The following is an 18911-nucleotide window of genomic DNA, read 5'->3' as shown; positions in this document are numbered from 1 at the left end:
TCTCTATCTTCTTATCCATTAGTTTTAACTGGAGGTCCATATCTTGAGTTGCTTTGCCATACTGTATATAAATATGTCTGCTTGTGTCTGTATATGTGTGGATGGATATGTGTGTGTGTGCGAGTGTATACCCGTCCTTTTTTCCCCTTAAGGTAAGTCTTTCCGCTCCCGGGATTGGAATGACTCCTTACCCTCTCCCTTAAGACCCACATCCTTTCGTCTTTCCCTCTCCTTCCCTCTTTCCTGATGAGGCAACAGTTTGTTGCGAAAGCTTGAATTTTGTGTGTATGTTTGTGTTTGTTTGCGTGTCTTTCGACCTGCCAGCGCTTTCGTTTGGTAAGTCACATCATCTATGTTTTTTGATAAATTTTTCCCACGTGGAATGTTTCCCTCTATTATATGTATATAATTTGTTTTACTTAGATTAAGTGTTAACTCATTACTATTAAACCAATGTTGAATATATTTCAGGACTATATCAGTTGTGGTGGTTAATGATTTTTTATCATCACTTATAATTATGCTAGTGTCATCTGCGAACAACATTATTTTGGTAGAAATATTAGGATTTTTTATGTCATTTATATAAAGCAAGAATAATAAGGGACGAAGAACACTGCCCTGTGGGACACCTATTTCCAATTTCTTTGCATCTGAGACCCACTTGATTTTCTGATTTTTATGTTCTGCGATGATTTCTACCACCTGAGTTCTATCTTGAAGGTAAGATTCAAACCACTGCTTCACAACTCCCCTTACAACTATTGCTGCCATCTTGTTTAACAGAATTTTGTGATTTACTGTATCAAAATCTTTAGATAAATCTAAGTTAATTCCCACTACACATTTTTTAGTATCGAGACTCCTGACAATCTCTTTGGTATAGGCATGGATAGCTGATTCTGTGCTGTGGCCTGAGCGAAAGCCATGTTGATTGCAGTTTAGAAGTTTGTGAGCATCTAAGTAATTTATGAGTCTGGTTTTCATTAATTTCTCTAGAATTTTTGAAAATGATTAGAGAAGGGATATTGGTCTATAATTTTCTACCTTGTATGGATCTCCTTTTTTAAACAGAGGTCTAACCTTAGAGATTTTCAACCTCTCAAGAAACACACCTTCACTGAAAGACAAATTGGCAATATGTACCAGGGGCTTTATAATTTGTTGGGCAACCTTTTTTATTATTGACACAGTCACTTCATCCACACCTGCAGACATTTTTGATTTTAGACTCTTTATCACCTTTAATATTTCATTATCATTTGTGGGAGTTAACAACATACTACTGTCTACTTTTGGGGCTGTTAATTTCGCATGTTTAGTAAAGTTTTTACTGGTACACTTAAAAAGTAATTATTAATGTAATTTGCCAGAGTTTCATCCTTTAATTCAATATTTTCACTATTTTTGAGTACTATTTCCTGATCGTTGAGGCCCTTACCTGTTTCCCTTTTTACAATTTCCCAAATAGTTTTTGATTTATTGCCTGATTTTCTTATTAATTTATCATTAGTTAGTAATTTTGCTTTTGCAATTATTTTTATATATATTTTTTTGTAATTTGTTACATATTCTTTAAACTTGGGGTCAGTCCAACTTTTCAGTCTATAGTTAAGCATTTTCATGGTCCTGGAGGAATTTCTAATACCTGTTGTGATCCTGGAGTTAGCATGTGTATGCCCATATGTGTTTGTTTTGACAAGTTTCTTAGGAAAACACATTTCAAAATTCAACATAAACAGGGAAGAAAAAACATTATATGCAGTGTTTGTGCCAGTTTGTAACAGTACTTCTGCCCATGATTGGTTAGTCAGTGTATTTATGAAGTGACTGCAACTATTTGTGTAGAAGGTTCTTTTGTATATTTGGTATGAACTATTTTTGGTCACAGGGGCTATGGGAAATTTAAGGATATTCCTAGGTCAACATTTATTACATCTATATCTATGGCATCTATATTTGTAAAGATATTATCTATGAGACTTTTTGAAGAGTTTGTTATTCTTGTAGGGTTAGTTATATGTGGATACAAATTGAAGCTATGTAAAACATTCAGGAACTGATCTTTGGATGCACCTTCAGTCAATAAGTTGACATTAAAATCTCCACTTATAATTATTGTTGATTTTTTATGATGTAATATTTTGAGCAATGCCTCTAACTTATTTCAAAAAACTTCAGGATCACCACATGGTGATCCGTACACTGACATTATTATTAATTTACTCTTTTGCATATTCAACTGTATTGCTGCAGCCTCATTAATTGGAAACTATTATTCATTAAAATCATTACACTTTTTACATAAAGCAGTTTTAATTTAGAATAAATTGAACTAAAAATGTATAGCCATGTTTTCAAAACATTTCTAGAAACAAGCAGAAAAACCAACCTTTGAATCCCAGTGCATTTATACTTTAACAGTATTTACTACTGATAGCAAAGTGAAGTTTTAAATGAACAGTGGATCACTTAAGTAATAACAAGACAAAATTAGTTATCATGTGTATCCTTGTTTATGATCTGAACTGTAATATTGGCATTTTATTATAAAAATCTTCAGTATGCTGCCCAAAGAGAGAATATAAAAAATTGTGATTCTACAGAAGTTCACAAATAAGTTGAAGGGGAATCAGATGAGCCATTCATTCTATGTAGAATAAAGATATGAGGATTCTGGTTCTCCAACATCTGTTTGCATTAAAGGATAATGTTCATGCAAAAATAAAACTTCATTCTTTTAGTAAATCTATTTATTTATTTGTGTGGCTCACTGCATGTTGCAAGCCTTTTTAGTTGGTGTCTTATTTCAACAACTGTAAGTAATCATATATCAATGTGAAGTGAAATATGACAGGTATATAGCAAATGAATAGTGTACAATATATTGTAGATGAATAGCAAGAGTTTCTTCCTGTGTAGCAGCTTTTCTTCTAAGGATCTGTCTGATGCTGCACTGTAATTTGATATTATCTGTTTTTGTACTATCACATCAACTGAGACTGCAAAAACAGTGTCCATATTTGCTAATTATGAATCGATGGAATGCTTCTGCCTATCCAGTTATGTTATTTAAAACACAGCACACATCTAACTTTTATTTTAATAAATGTTTAAAGTTCCAGTTTTCCTCTGGTTAACAAACAATATTAAAAGTGTTTCCAGCATTAAAAAGGGTGGTAAACAGCTGCCACAGATTAGTTACAGATCATTATTAGTAATTTTAGTACTTTGTAAGGTAGTTGAGGCCATAATATACACTCATTGTCATAGTAACCTTGGGAAAGTGACCTCCTTTATAACAAAGAACCTGATTTTCACTAGGAACAAATACAACTGCAGTTCTTTTGGAAATTAATGGAAAATATTAATATCTTTTTTAATACAGGAATGTGGCATCACTTGTTTTCTGTGACCATTGAAAAGCCATTGAGTGAATTCCTAGTGATATTTTATTTGGTAAATTGGATTTTTATGGAATACATAATCACACTTGACTGTAATTACTTCTCATTTTAACATCAGAAAATGATATCTTTCAATCAAAACTGAACATGTCTTAGTTGAAATTAAAATTAGAACACATCTGCTCTCTATCAGAAAACAATGAATATCTTGATTCTTCTTTCAGCTGGCATACTGCTAATAAAATTCTATGTAACAAGACAAAACACATCATCTTCTGTTTGAAGTGTGAAGGGCCATAGAAACTGAATCACTAAAACCTTTAGATGTGCATATTGGCTACCTAGTGCAGAAACAAAGAGAGATAGTCAACAATTACTATCACTGTGTGACATACTTTGGGATATTCCAGTCACTGTAGGGACATTCCATCACATTACCAACATGAAAAAAAAAACAATTTTTAAAAGAAGTTGAGCATCAAAAAGGGGTTTCAGGAAAGGTCGTCCAACAGCTGAACAGATCTGTAACCTCAAAAGGATTATTAGATATTGTACTCTATGTCCTAAGCAATATTTTTTTTATGGACATAAGGAAATCCACATTTCAATAGACCATAAAGTCCTGTTAATTTGAGATTGACTTTAAAGTGCTGGCAATAATTACAGCCATTCTGACAGATACAAACTCCATAATAAAGTTCCTAGGATGCTTCTCAGATTCATTTGGGATCAAAACAGGAGCCAGACAACATGATGAAATGTCACTGATGGTCTTCAACTGTGTTCTTGAAAAAAAGAAAAATATCATCAGGATCCAGTGAGCAAGATTAATAAAAACCGACTACAGCCTGATCAGAATGAGAATTAAATTGTAGGGAATCATGGTGGTCTGTCTAGCTTTTGCTGATAATATAGCTGTTTTGTCAAATTATGTAGACACTACTAGGGTTCAGATCGAAATGTAAAAGCAAACCAACAAACAAACTGATCTGCAAATATAATTTGAAAAAACACCAGAAATAATAACTAACATGGAAGATGTCACTCCTAAAACCCCAGATGAAATATGGAGACACCAACAGACTAAAAATGTTTAAGTAGCCAGGAGAAGTCATTAATAAAAAAAAAAAAAAAAAGAGCCATTCATATAACACTAAGATACATCACTATGAAACAGTTCCGAAGCCAGTAGTCATGTATGCAACTGAAACTGTATCTCTAAATGCAAATGAAAGCCTCCTTGAACGACTATAGAGAAAAGAGCATAGAATAATTAGAGAAATCATGGGATCTAATTATAAGAATGGTGTTCACCAAAAAAGATACAATAAGGATATTTATGGAAGAATAGAAAAAAATTACAGACTTGCAAAAGATGTATTATTTTATGGTCACCTCAAATAAATGGCCACGAAAGAGTTTAACAAGGAGATCTTCCAATTATATATTCAAACCCCAAACCACAATTCCCAAGTTTAGATATACTAATGAAGACCTCTGACTCCTACAAATCAAACCTAAAAATTCTTGTAACAGGGATTTCCTCCACAAGAAGATGGTGATAAACAGGTTACACTAATATAAGCAGCCAGAAAGAAGAAACACTGCCCCTTGCATGGAGGAGAATAAGCAAGCCCACTCGCAAAGACTGAAGTATATCTGGGTGACAAAGAAAGCAAAGTTCACTGCAAGATGTAATAAGACTTAATGTGGGCCTAGATGGCACCACCAGAATAAATAAAAATAAAAAATAAAATGGTCATGTAATTTGTATGATTGATCAAGGAGGTAGTGTCATATTTTATTATGAGGACCAAAGTACTTACAATTGTGAATTTAAACATTTATATTTTGTTACACTGTATTAAAAATAATATTTCTTAACTTGTAATGAGGGAAGAGGTTCACCATAACAACAATGGAAAAAAGGCTAATTTGAATGTACAATGACACAGATTACTAATAACATGAATTCTCAGAAAGTGAAACTACTCAGACTCAATGGTAAGTTAGTACACTCATTCCAGTCTATATCACTAAAAAGTTTCAAAATAAAATAGTGCAGCTGGCAGTCAGACAACAAATTGCAGCCTACAACATTACTTAGTTATTTGATGTGCATAGTGATGAAGTTTTTTCTATGAAAATTCATTGTAATCTACTGTACTCTAATGAAATGTATATCTGTATCAATGGCAAAGCCTATTTCCTACTTAAATGACCAAAAGCTAAAAATGATTGTTTATTCTATTCATTACTAAATGAAGCATAGGCAGAATATTCTTTACTAGCAAAATATGATGAGAAAATCTAACGAAGGGTAGTTTTTAGTGTTGTGTACATATGAAATTAATAACAGTTTCTTGTTCTTATACTTTTAATTTATTCAACATTGTGGAGGGCCCTCCTAGATGATGGTCTCTATGGAATGCAGCACGTAAGTGAGACATTTATTTTCAGGTTTGTTAACTGGATATATCCTGTAATCCAGATACATCATGTCTTTGAGATTGACAGTTGATATGGGCCATTTATCCAACAGCAAACTTTGAAAGCCAGGACAATTTATCCAACATTAACCACTAAAAGCCATTTTCTAAGACATTACCAAAGTTAGTATATCAAATATCATTATCAAAAGTCACTTAGAGTGAAATCATAATTTCTGTTAACATAACAAGTTACAGACATTGCAGTACAACAATATTTGTATGAAACACATACACAATCCAAATGACTGTGTGAAGTTCCATCCAACTGCCAATTACATAAACCATACTTTATTTGCAATCTTAACTCAGTATGATTAGGCAGTTGAGTGCCAAGAGACAGATTTCATTGCAAAACTTGGGAAGTGCTTAATAAAATTCATGTTGGAATGGGGAGGAGAATGAGATGACTGTTCACATCCTTCTATGTGAATGGAAAGAGCAGTCAATGAAATGGCATTACATGATGCAAGAGAACAATAAAAACATTTTAAAATGTGCACACCACAGGATAGGACATGGAAAGTGTCTTTTAGGATGAGAATGGTGCATTCCTGGCGGATTTTATGGAGAAAAGGAAAACAGTCAATCCGGTGCAATACATAAGCAGTCCATATACAAATTTAAGCTTGTCTTCATTGAGCTGGCCTATTAAAAGCTCCATCCCATGAGCATATTAATGCAGAACAATGCACAAACCATTGCTGAGACACTGAAATTTGGAAGGGAAATCTTACCTCATCCACCTTACAATCCACTTCTAATGTCATTAAATTACCAACTGTTCAGGCTACTAAGTGAAGCATTACTTTGAAGATGCAAATAGTTTGCAAAATTCTGTGCAATAATGGTTGAGAAACAGAGGCAGTGATCTTTGGCATTACCTTGTTCACAGGCAGATAAAAATATTGAAAAGGACAGAATATAGTAAAACGAGAATAATTACTGATACTCACAAATTCTGTAATTACATGTATTAACTTCAATTCACTTTCTTGTGGAATAAAAGAGAAATGACTTTATAGGAATTGCCTTCTGGCAAAACCACATGATAAAATAAATAAAGTTGCAAAAAGAAGACTCCAAATGAATAACAAGAAATAGAATGGTTGTACTTATAAAAATATGCCAAGAATGACAGAACCTTTTATAAAGAGGACTGAGTACCTTAGTGTTGCAGCAGCAGTCAGGGGTTTCTTCTGTTGTAGAAAATGGCAGACAAGAAGTGCTGCAAGATGAAAAAATGGCATGCAGGCCACTCAGAATCAGAGAAAACGTATCTCAGAATGCCTTTGGTTAAAACAGCTGTCTTTTTATGTTTACATTTACTAAAAAGTTTTGTAAATTAAACATTATGATTTAGAAACCCTGTTTTGACTAAAACAACAAAACTGAATCAATGGTAAGATATCACATTGTAATATTCACTGTAGAATTATGAAATATGAAATTAAGCTCTCTGTTACAAAGCTACTTTCCAACTGTATTCTTTTGCAATGTTTTAGCACCTTTCACTTAGTTCTTTAAGGCTGTAGTAATGATTTTTATATCCATTGTTAGTAAATAATTTTAGTTTGCATTGCATACTTATTTAAGCTACAAAGTTTCCAAGAATGTGAAATGCACACGTTGAGCTACCACCACCAGAGCAGGAGCAATAGCAGCAGGACAAGAAAGAAATAACATAGTTGCATACAATGGATCCTTGACATTGAAGGACAAAAGTTCTGCTGGTTAAAGCTAATACAGCAGTTTGAAATCTGGTTCCAAACTCTAAGTCTCACCAATAAATCAGTAACCTTCTGGTCTCTGCAGGTCTCTTCCACATAGACAACCCACTTTCATGATTCTTGAAGCAAGTGTTTGTGATGATTAAACTAAAATCTGTGCAAAATTTTAACAAGTGGCTTCCTCTTTCATTCCTTTCCCCCAATCCATATCCACCCAACATTTTCTCCATCCTGCTTTTCACACTATTGAATTCCAGTCCCCAACATAATTAAGCTTTCATCTCTCTTAATTACATGAATAATTTATTTTATCTCATTATACTTTTCTTCAGTTTCTTCATCATCTACACAGCTAGTTGGCATATAAACTTGTGCTACTGCAGTAAGTGTTGGCTTTGAAAATGCATTCACTAAGCTGTTCACAGTAGCTTAGCTGCATTCCTATTTTATTATTCATTATTAGATATACTCCTTGATTACTCCTGCTTGATTTTGTATATATAATCCTGTACTGACCTAACCAGAAGGTCTGTTCCTCCTGTCATTATACTTCCCTAATTCCCACTATATCCAATTCAAAACCTATCAATTAATGGAAAATCCAGGATGGAAAAACAACAGCATAATGAAAAGGATGGATTGCTATTCATCATGTAGAAGAGACACTGATTCACAGACAGCCACAATGAAAAGACTGCTATACATTTTAGCTTTCAGAAAAAGGCCTTCTTTTATAGTAGAACACAGACATATTCACATAAGCACAACTCACTCACAGTCACATGACCACTGTGTCTGGCCACTGTTGCTGGACTGAGTCATAACTGTACCCAATGGGAGCAGCAATCTGGTGGTGGGGTAAGGAGGAGCCATGGGGCAGGGATGAGGTACAGCAGAGTGGCGTAAAAGAAGGCTTAGTTCTGTATGTGGGACCCTGCAGGGACATGGTCAGGACAGGGTAGGTTTGAGGGTGGGGGCATACAGATGTGAATAAAGAGAAATAGAGAAGGGGAAAAGGACTAGTGAGTGCACTGGTGGAATAGAAGGCTGTGTTGTGCTGGAGTAGGAGCAGGGAAGGGGACAGGTAAGTAGAGGACAGGGACTAGGAAAGTTTGAAGCCATGGAGGTTAGGGGAACATGGAATATACTGCAAGCAGATTTCCCACTTGTGCTGGTATTGGTAAGAAGGACCCTAATGTCACACACTGTCAAACAGTCATTGAAGAGAAGCAAGTTGTGTTGGGCAGCACGTTCAGCAACTGTGTGATCCAGGTGTCTCTTGGCCACTGTTTGTTGGTGGCCATTCATGCAGAGAGACAGCTTATTGGTTGTCATGCCCATACAGAAAGCAGCATAGTGGTTGGAGCTTAATCTGTAGATCACATGATGGCTTTCACAGGTAGCCAAGCCGTTGATGGGATAGGAGATGCCTGCCTGTAAGTGGAGTAAGTGGTGTGGGAGGATGAATGGGACAAGTACTGCTTCTAGGTCTAGTGCAAGTAGATGAGTACTGAGACAAGAGGTTGGGGACAGGGGTGGAGCGGGGATGGACAAGGATATTGTGTAGGTTTGGTTGGTGGAGCAATACCACTGTGGAAGTATTGGGAAGGATACTGGGTAGGATATTCCTCATTTCAGTGCATGGCAAGAAGTAATTGAGTTCCTGGTGAAGTGTGCAATTCAGTTATTCCAGTCCTGAGTGGTAATAAGCCATGAGGGGAGTACTCCTTTGTGGCTGGGCAGTGAGTATGTGGGAGGTGGTAGATTACTGGAGAGACAAAGCACAGGAGATCAGTTTCTGTACAAGTTTGGGTGGTTAAAAAAAATCAGTTTGTGGGGGCCTCCATGAGACCCATGGTACATTAGGAGAGGGACTGCATATGTCTGCAGATGGGATGACCACAGGTGGCTAGGCTGTGTGGTACGGACTTATTGGTGTGGAGAGGATGACAGCTGTCATTGCAGAGGTATTGCTAGTGGTTGACAAGTTTGATTTGGACAGAGGTACTAATGTAGCCATCCTTGAGGTGGAGGTTAGCATCAAGGAAGGTGGCTTGTTGGGTTGAGAAGGACCAGGGGAAGTGAGAGGTGGAGAAGGTGTTGAGGTTCTGGAGGAATGTAGACAGGCTGTCCCCATCCTCACTCCCAGTTATGAAGATATCATCAATGAATCTGAATGAGGTGAGGGTTTTGGGATTCTGGGTGGTTGGGAAGGATTCATCTAGATCTCCCAGAATAGAATGGCATATGATAGTGCCGTGCAGATGGCCATCACTCTAAAATGGATTTGTTTGTGGGTGTTGCATTCAAAGGAGAAGAATTGTGGATGAGAATATAGTTGGTCTTGCTGAGGAGGAAGGGCATTGCAGGTTTTGAGACATATGAGCACTGAGAAAGGTAGGGTTCAATAGTAGCAAGGAATGGACATTGGCCCTGCTGATTACTGTTGGTGCCAGCTCCCTCTACACTGACATCCCAAATGCCCATGGACTTGCTGCTATTGAACACTACACTTTCCAGTGCCAAACTGACTCCAAACCTATGACCTCCTTCCTGGTAAGCATGACCAACTATGTCCTCACCCACAGTTACTTCTTCGAAGATATCACTAACAAACAAATACATTGTACAGCAATGGGTACCTAATTCTTCCTAGCCACCCAAAAATCCCAAGCCCCTCACCTGGTTCAGGTTCACTGATGACACCTTCATGATCTGGACTGAGGGTGAGGAAACCCTGTCCACATTGCTCCATAACCTCAACATCATCTCCACCACTTACTTCACGTGGTACTCATGAGCCCAACAAGCCAGCTTCCTTGATGATGACCTGCACTTCAAGGATGGTTACATCAGTACCTCTGCCCAAATCAAAGCTACCAAACACCAGAAATATGTCCACTTTGACAGCTGCCATCTTCCGTGCTGAGAAGTCCCTTCCATACAACGAAGCCACCCATGGTCATCACATCTACAGTAATGAACAGTCCCTCTGCAAATATGCTATAAGACAATAAATAAAAAAAGAATATGCACCTCAAAGAAGTTATGGAGATAGGGCACAAAGTTATGTTCACACAAGGAAAATGCAAAATTGCAAATTGGTGGCTGTTGGATGAATGTGTGATGCTGCAGCACAGTTTCACTGCACAGCTGGCAAGGATAGTAAACAGGGGACTGTTTGATATCAAGGCACCAAGTGTTTGTGAATTTCAGTCCATGTACTCAGTTGGATAGTAACTATACCTCACGGACAGGAGCATGAAGAATATACACAGTTGTCAGCATTGCAGGAGGATGTGTAGTTGGGCTTCGAGAAGCTGGTTCGAGTAATCATTGAATTATTCAACATGAATAGGAGTGATGCCACTATTCAATGATGTCAGCAGCAGTTGCATCAACCATGCCTGAACATAGCTTCAAGGAGGTAGCAGTCGACAAAGGGAGACAATAGATTGTGAGGACTGAGTAGTTGTTATGGGGGCACTCAGAGCCCCAGATTCATCATCATCATCATCATCATCAAACATTCAGCTGGTGCTTCAGCAACCAGTAGTACTATTAATAGGCAGCTCACAGAAAGGGGGGGGGGGGGGGGGGGTGAGCTCCCAGCTCCCAGTGCCCCTTGCACTGACTACCACTGACTTCTATACACCAAAGTGCCTGTTTGCAGTGGTGTATGGCCTGGTATCTCATTGACTGGAGTAAAATTGCATTCAGTGATGAGGCTTGCTTTGAGCTGAGCCCAATGACCAGCCAAGATGTGTCTGGAAACATCCCAAACAGTGGTGGGATGTACGGCACAACAGTCAGGAGTGATGGTCTGGGGGGCCATTCCACTTCATAGCAGGATTCCTTTGGTTGTCACCCATGGCACCCTTACAGCACAGTGGCATGATGACAATATTCTACATCTCATTTTGTTGCCCTTCATAGCAAGCTCTCCTGGGCTTACATTTCAGCAAGATAATGCCCTCCTGCTGCTTGCCTTTGTGCTTGCCAAATTCTACTTAGGCCAGTGAGGTTGCTGGATTTGACAACCTAAACACCAACTGGACAGAATTTGGCACAATATCCCTCAGGAGGACACCCAACAACTCTATTAATCAGTTTCAAGATGAATAACGGCTTGCATGAGGGCCAGAAGTGGACCAATGGGCTACTGACTTGCTCAATTTGTGAAGCTCTTTTCTCTTGAATAAATCAGCCAGTTTGTCTGAAATTGTAGTCATTTGTTGTCTGTACATGTACACCACATCTATCAATTTCCATCCCATAAGGATAAATCCTCCATGGTATGCGATTTCCCCCCCTCCCCTTAGAGTCTATACCAAGGGTCTCCCTGAGACCTTCACAGACCAAAATTAACCACCCAAACTTGTACAGAAACAGTTCTCCTTTGCCTTGTCTCTCCAGCCAACTACCACCTCCCACATACCCATCATCTGGCCACAACGGAGCACTCCCATTGTAACTTAGTACTGCTCAGGACTGGAGCTACTGAATCACATTCTCCAACAGAGTTCTGACTACCTCTTTTTATGCTCTGAAATGAAGAATGTCCTACCTTCTGTCCTTTGCAAACCTCCCACAGTGGCATTCCACTGCTCACTAAAGCTGCAGAATATTCTGTACATTCCTACTCCACCCCTGCTCACAACCCTCTTGTTTTGTGGCTCATATCTCTGCAATAGACCTAGGTGCAAGACCTGTTCCATACATCCTCCCACTACCACCTACTCCAGTCCAATCACTGGCATCTCCTGTCCCATCAAAGGCAGGACTACTTGTGAAAGCAGCTGTGTGATCTACAAAGTAAGCTCCAACCACTGTATTGCATTCTATGTAGGAATGATCACTAACAAGCTGGCTGTCTGCATGAATGGTCACCAACAAACTGTGACTGAGTGATACCTGGACTATCCAGTTGCTGAAGATGCTGCCCAACATAATGTGCTTTTCTTCAATGACTGATTCACAACTTGCACCTTCAGGATCCTTCCTACCAACACCAGCACAGGTGGAATTTCTGTCGCAATATATCCTACATTCCCTTAACCCCTTGGCTTCAACCTTCGCTAGTCCCTGTCTTCCACTTGTCTAACCCCTTCTCTGCTCCCACTCCAGCATAACACAGCCTACTGTTCCACCAATACAACCACTAGTTCTTTTTCCGTTCCCGATTTCTCCCTTTTCTGCTCCACCTGCCTCCCCTCCCCCATCCCCCCCCCCCTCAAGACTGCAACCTAGCAGCCCCTATCCTGTCACCACTGCATCTCTGAGTACTCCCACAAACAGCCAAACAGCACTATGCCTTCGCCCTCCCCACCCTGTAATTTCCCCATCACCAGCCCATGCCTTCTCCTTACCCCCACCACTGGATTGCCGCTCCCATCAAGCATAGTTAAGGCACAGTCCAGCTACAGTAGCCAGAGACGGTGGTCATGTGCATGTAAGTTGTGCTTGAGAGAATTTGTGTTTTTTGCTGCAGAAGAACGCCTTTTGGCCAAGAGCTAAAATATCTGGCAGCCTTTTTGTTATGCCTGTCTGTGACTCAGTGTCTCCTCTGTGAGTAGCACTCTGTCCTTTTCATAGTATTGTTGTAACTTCAGCCTGTTCATTTCCCTTTTTAAATTTTCTAACCTATCTGCCAAATTATGGGATCTAAAATTCCATGCTCCAACCCATAAAATGTCTGTTTTGTTTCTCCTGATAACATACTCCTGAGTTGTTCCCACCAAGAGATCCATATAAAGGACTATTTTACATCTGGACTATTTTACCCAAGAGGAGGCAATCAACATCTAACCATATAGTGGAAAATTACGGTAGTAGTTTCCTCTTGCTTTCAGTTATTAGCATGTCCAATCATCCAGACTGTGCTGTTACAAGGGTAGATCAGTCAATCAACTAGACTGTTTCCCCTGCAACTACTGAGAAGGCTGCTGCCCTCTTCAGGAACCACACATTTGTCTGGCTTCTCAACAGATATCCCCTCCACTGTGGTTGCACCTATGGTATGGTTGTCCGTATTGTTGAGGCACAAAAGCCACCCCACCATGACAAGGTCCATGGTACAGGGGAGGGGGGAAGGGACAAATACATTGTAGCAAACAGATGATCCCTCAATAACCATTCACTCCATTAATGGCCAATGAATCACATGACTTGTTATAGGTACTTGCTAGTCTCACTACACACTATTAATTGTTCATAGTGCTTACATGTAGAAGTAATGACATTTATGAAACATCAACTGTGTCAGGGTAGAGTTGCTTTCTGCCATTAATGCAGCATATGAATAGTCTGCACTGAATACAATTATGATATGGGAAGGAATGAAACTGATATGCTTTCAAAACACATATTTTGCTAAGCTTTCATTCCAGAAAATGCTTGTCTATAGTGTTTAACCTTCTGAGTCTCATGTTTCTCTCATATTTTATGATCAAAGTAATAATAAGCAGTTTTGTAACTGGAAACATAGTATTCTATTGCTACAGTAGCCAACTCATGCAAATACCTGGGTGTAACACCTTGTGGGGATATGCAGTGGAATGACAACATAGGCTCAGTCGTAGATAAAGCAGGTGGAAAATTTTGGTTTATTGATAGAAGAGTAGGGAGATACAATCAGTCTACAAAAGAAATTGCTTGGAAGTCCCTTGTGTGACCTATCTTAGAATACTGCTGAAGTGTATGGGACTCATACCAAGTAGGACTAACAGGAGATATCGAATGAATACAAAAAAGGGCAGCACACAGGGTATAGGTTAGTCTGATCCATGGGAGAGTGTCACAGATACGCTGAAGATACTGAATTGGAATATGCCTGAAGACAGAAGCAAAGTATCCCAAGAAAGTCTACTTACAAAGTTTCTAGAACTAGCTTTACATGATGACTCTAGGAATGAACTACAACATCTCTGCATCACTCCCATGGTGTTGTAAGGACAAGACCAGATTAATTACAGCATACACAGGGGAATTCATTTTGGTTCCATATATGAATGGAATGGGAAGAAGCCCTGATAACTAGTACAATGACAAGCACCTTCTGCCATGTATTTCATGTGGTTTTCAGAGTGTGGCAATACATGTAGATTGTGACAAGAGTATCTTGGACTTGGTCCAAGATGTAGACATTTTTTTTTAATATTTGCTCACCACATCAGCTTTCAAGTTTAGTCTGCCTATAACAGGAACCTCAACAGTAGAAGTGAGGTGCACTGCTTACAACACTACTTTTATGCAACAGAAGAAGGCTACACAGAAGTAGAGACTTGTTTTCAGTTTAAGAAGCATTTTTGAATGAAAGTAAAATAATTTATTTGCAACTTTTCCTTCGCCATTATTAGCCCTCATTCCATGTTCTTTAGTAAAAATATGTTTTTATTTCTTTATTGTGTAAAATTTGTATGGGATAGTAATAAAATTTTATGAGAAAATTTATTCTGTGGGAGTAACACAACTGATAATCAACAGTGCACTGTTCACAGCATACGAGAGTTGGAACTTTAATAGTGGCAACTATTTATTTACAGCTTGTACAAAGCAGAACATGTTTCAAGTTTTACTGACCTTCAGAGTAGTCACCAGCATTGTGTATGGCCTGTCAACAGTGATATGTAAGTCGTAGGATACTCTTAGCAGTGCCAGTTGTGTTGAGAGTTCGAGCAGCGCGGTCTATTGTCCAACAAATTTGTAGCAGTTCTGAAGTGAATGCCATGAAGTGTTTCCTTCAGTTTAGAAATGATGTTGAACGTATTAGGGCTTAAGTTAGGGGAGTGCAGCCCCATCAGTCAAACACTTCAGTAACAGCTTGCACTGTATGTGCTTGAGCACTGTCCTGCAAAATGACAGTCAGGTCCTGCAAAAACTGTCATCACTTCTATCTCTATGCTGTTCATTTTTGGAACACAACCTACAACCAGCTTAGAGACAGAAATGATGACACTTTCTGCAGGACCTGACTATCATTTTCCAGGACAATGCTCAAGCACAAACAGTGCAAGCTGTTACTGATTTGTTTGACTGATGAGGCTGCTGAGTGCTATACCACCTACTGCACTGTCCTGACTTAAACTCTCGTGAGTTCAACTCGATTTCTAAACTGAAGGAAACACTTCATGACATTCGCTTCAGAACTGCTACAAATTCGTCAGGCAATAGACCACGCCGCTCGAGGTATCAACACAACTGGCACTGCTAAGAGTATCCTATGACTTCCACATCACTGGCAATGGGTTATACACAATGTTGATGACTACTTTGGAGGTCAGTAAAACTTTGAAACACATATCTATTTTGTACAAACTGTAAATAAATAGTTGCCACTATTAAGGTTACAACCCTCATATCTTTATAAAATTACATTCTTTGATTTCATTTTCTGTGGTCTTCACTGATGATTCACATGTGCTTTGTATTAATTGCACTAATAAAGTCAATTTTTTTGTGTACAGTATCCATGTACATGTTGTTTATGTTGTCCTTCATAAGCAGTGACCCTGGAACTAAAGTGATGTGGTAGTCAATAGTTCATTAATCCATAGGTCACTTTGTTACATATTGGCATGTCACCCATGCATAACCCATTGTGCACTACTGACAGTGCAATCCATGGCATCAAGAATGAGACTGACATTCTACAACACCCCTCTATGTCACTGCTGCCATGGAATTATGCACCTCATGCTCATATCAGTTGTGATATCATGGGATCACTCATGCCAGTTGTGCCATCAGACTTGGTGCCACTGCCATAGGTTGTTGTTTTGCACAACAAGACAGCAGGATAGTGTGACATCAAACCAAAGGTGAACATACTCCCAGTTCAATCATGTGTGCTGGTACCAATCACATGAGCTATAAACTTTCCACTCAACAGCTCTCCCGCCCTACCAATGTGGCAATTACAAATCCAGGTACCACTATTCATATTCAAACAGCCAAATATTTGGTTTGCTATTGTGGAGAATATTTTTATACAACAGCAAATATATGATGAATTTGAATAATTTATGTTGTTGATCTACAGCTTTGATCAATGTGCTTCTATGGTGGTGTTGGACATTATTTTACACATTGTTTAACATACCTGCTGTCCTCTCTCTCCCCCACTGCAAGACTACAGCACCCTCAAAGTTGTGTTGACCTCTCTCTGCAAGAAGCCATCAGGTCAGTGACTAACACAGCTTCTTTACCACTAGCAGTGCATTAACTGGTTGCTTTTGGTGACACTTATGTGCTATCATTGATTACAGCATTCTTTTGGATGTTCTGCTGTTACACATTTAGCAGCAATATTTACTTCTGCATGTGCAATGGTTGAAATGGCTCTGAGCACTATGGGACTCAACTACTGAGGTCATTAGTCCCGTAGAACTTAGAACTAGTTAAACCTAACCAACCTAAGGACATCACAAACATCCATGCCCGAGGCAGGATTCGAACCTGCGACTGTAGCGGTCTTGTTGTTCCAGACTGCAGCGCCTTTAACCACACAGCCTCTGCATGTGCATTCAACCTTAACTGCACATGAAAGTCAGCCATTATGTAAGTTTCTGCAAGTGGCTGATAGAGCACATGGCCTGATGGACTCAAATGCTGCCACAACCATGAAGAGCACTGAGTGTTGCCAGACGCAGCTGACATGGAGCTGCCAAGAAGCACAGTTACAACTGACCATCAACCACCAAGCTTCACTGAGGATTTCTGATCTCTCTATGCTGCCATGAAGAAGCTGACTAAACAACTCAGATATTGGAACTGTGAAACACAATTGCAGATGGCTTGACCATACAAACTGACCACCCACCACAACTAGGATGTCATGAAACCAACCCAACAGGATTTTGCTGATTCCACAGGCTTTGAACTGTAAAGTTACATGTTCTCCTCCAAATGACTCTCAAGATCTATTTTAGACGCAACAGATCACGGCAACTATGCTGCCAAGTGGAAAAAAATAGTACACCTGGAAAGACGATGTTGATTTTATTCTGATGACAGCATATGCCACTGACAATGGTTTCAACATCATCCACCAACAGATAGCATAGTGGAATAACTACCAGAGTGCCATCTGTGACTCCCCTTTAACAGGGAATGGTCATAGCCAGAAGGCTTTGTGTGGTGAAAATGTGACAAGCAAGCAGACAACTATGCCACAGATATGCTCTCATGCTTCCTACAGCCACCTGAGTGAGTTTAAAAGAGGTCAAATTGTGGCCTTCTGCATGGTAAGATGGTCCTTTTGGAGAGTTGCCACAAACATTGGATGTGCTGCATCACTTGTGCAATGATGCTGGTATCACTGGTCGTGGCAACATTCTCACACCTGTAGACAAAGTTCTTGACATCTACACAGCACAGATGCCCACCAGGATTGTAGCATTGTTGGGGCAGCAATGGCAGATCATATAGCTTTCACAGCTTAGATCTAAGGGCTTGCGATCCCAGATATATCAACATGAACAGCTGTGAACTGGTTATTAGTAGTGAGACTATGGGCATGCACATATCTAGCTCATCTTCCACTCATACCACAGCATCGATGTGCACAGCTTGACTGGTGTTGTCAGGGGATCACTTGGAAGATGTAATGGCACGTTGAGGCCTTCAGCAATGAAAGCAGATTCTGCCTGCATGCAAGTGATGGTCGTTTGCCATTATGAAATAGACCTGGTGAGTGCTGATGGGACAAGAAGTGATTCATGTGACTCTTCAGTCCTTAGCTCTTATAGAATTACAGGAAGAGGTTGAGCAGGTGTGTTATAATGTATCCCAGGACAGAATTTGCTATGTACATGCTTCAGTGGATGCCAGAGTCAGTGCCTGCATTGCTGCCCATGAATGCTACACTATGCGCTAATATGGGTGTTTCAGCCTGGGTCAACACCTGATGCCCAAGAAGTGCTTGTGCTATTGATCTGTAAATTCAATCATTTCACATATTCCATATGCACTGCTGCAACAATAAATCTTAAGTGAAATGGAAACCTGTAAAAGGGTGTACTAATTTTTTTCCCCAGCAGTGTACAAGCAGCGTCTACCTCCATGGGTTGGTGTTGGAAGACGCGAGCTGTGAACAACTAAAAATGATGCTACAGTATGCCAGCTGACTTCCCCAGCAACTGTCAGATGTGCAGCATCATGAAAACTGTTTATTTATGATCACTCTACAGGGCTGATGTTTATAGTCAACACTGGGTCAGATGTCAGCACAGTGCCTGTTAGAGACTTCCCGGATGCCAAATACACTGGCACTGCTCCCTTGAAAG

The 18911-nt window shown here is 39.3% G+C and overlaps 1 protein-coding gene across 2 annotated transcripts in view; it reads right to left on the bottom strand.

The window, feature by feature from the left end:
- LOC124721210 overlaps nucleotides 1-18911 on the bottom strand; it is a 526868-nt gene that overhangs the window by 6669 nt on the left and 501288 nt on the right. The gene's annotated exons all lie outside the window — the stretch shown is intronic.

Source organism: Schistocerca piceifrons, chromosome X (assembly GCF_021461385.2).
Source record: "Schistocerca piceifrons isolate TAMUIC-IGC-003096 chromosome X, iqSchPice1.1, whole genome shotgun sequence".
NCBI lineage: Eukaryota > Metazoa > Arthropoda > Insecta > Orthoptera > Acrididae > Schistocerca > Schistocerca piceifrons.
This window is presented reverse-complemented; position numbering and strand designations above follow the sequence as displayed.